The 1266-nt window shown below is 47.6% G+C and overlaps 1 non-coding gene across 1 annotated transcript; it reads left to right on the forward strand.

The window, feature by feature from the left end:
- The first annotated feature begins 862 nt into the window (after positions 1-862).
- Positions 863-934, forward strand: TRNAC-GCA. The gene has a single exon. It is a non-coding gene; the product is annotated as a tRNA-Cys (tRNA).
- Positions 935-1266: the final 332 nt, after the last annotated feature.

The following is a 1266-nucleotide window of genomic DNA, read 5'->3' on the forward strand; positions in this document are numbered from 1 at the left end:
AGCAAAAGGTGGACCAGCAGGCCTCAGCCAAAGAGGAAGAGCAGGGGTGGGAAGTGGCCAAATGGGAGTGAGGACGGAGCACAGGTGGGGCCTCAGAGGGAGGAGAACGAGGGAAGTGGGTGGAGTGGGGGGACAGCACCATGGTCTGGGCAGGGCCACACAGAGGATTCAGGGGGCCTGGGGCAAAACAATTTCGGGGGCCCCTTCCATTAAAAAAAAGTGGCAATACTATAGAATACTATATTCTCATGTGGGCCCCTGCAGGGTCTGGGGCAAATTGCCCCACCTGCCCCTCTGCACTGCCCTGCCCTCAGCCTCTCCTCATAAGTCCCCTGCCCTCTAATCATTTTTGTTGCCCTCTCCTAGACTGTCTGCAATTTGTTTCTAGGGCGGGGGGGGGGGTGCGAAAACTGGATGCAATGCTCCAGATGTGGCCTCACCAGTGCCGAATAGAGGGGAATAATCACTTCCCTCAATCGGTTTGCAATGTTCCTACTAATCCAGCCCAGTATGACCAGTTACCCATATTAAATGCAGACACAGCAATATTTGATAAATTGGTAACTGTCCATTCAGGAGGTTATTTCCCACCTATTCATAAATAATGAAGATGCTCTAAGCGGAGGGGAGAGAGCTGTCCTGTCCATGTAGTTAATCCATCTCCCCGAGAGGTGGTAGCTATGTCACTGGGGGGAAGCTATGTTGGTGGGTGTGCAAGCTGTGGTGTCTACATATATATATAAAGTTCAATCAAACCCCATTTTTAAAACCCCTCTGGTCTGGCAATAGAAAAGGAACTTGCTGAGGCAGAGCCTGTCCTTCAAAATCCTTAAGATCACTGACTTACCTATGAAAATGTTATGGGGGTATAGCTCAGTGGTAGAGTGTTTGACTGCAGATCAAGTGGCCTTTGGTTCAAATCCAAGTGCCCCCTTAAAACCTCTTCCTTTAACAAAAATAATTGCATATCCTTTTCCATTATGTTCAGGAGCTCCACTGAATAGGGATGCCTGAAATCAATGGAAACACTCAACATTTTCCTGTGCAAATGCATAAAAACCTAGCAAACGTGTCCCCCAGCTGAAACCAGTTCCAATCCTCTAAGTGTCTAGGTTTTTGTTTTCATCAATTAAACAAAGGCACATGAAAACACATTTGCAGGTCCTTGGCCTCCATGGGCTATAATGTGCAGAAGAACAAGAATCACATCCACTTGGGAGGAATGGACTAGTCTGTATTACATTTGGTAAGTAAGTTGCCATTGGG

This window comes from Mauremys reevesii, unplaced genomic scaffold (genome assembly GCF_016161935.1).
Source record: "Mauremys reevesii isolate NIE-2019 unplaced genomic scaffold, ASM1616193v1 Contig2, whole genome shotgun sequence".
NCBI classification, from domain to species: Eukaryota; Metazoa; Chordata; order Testudines; family Geoemydidae; genus Mauremys; species Mauremys reevesii.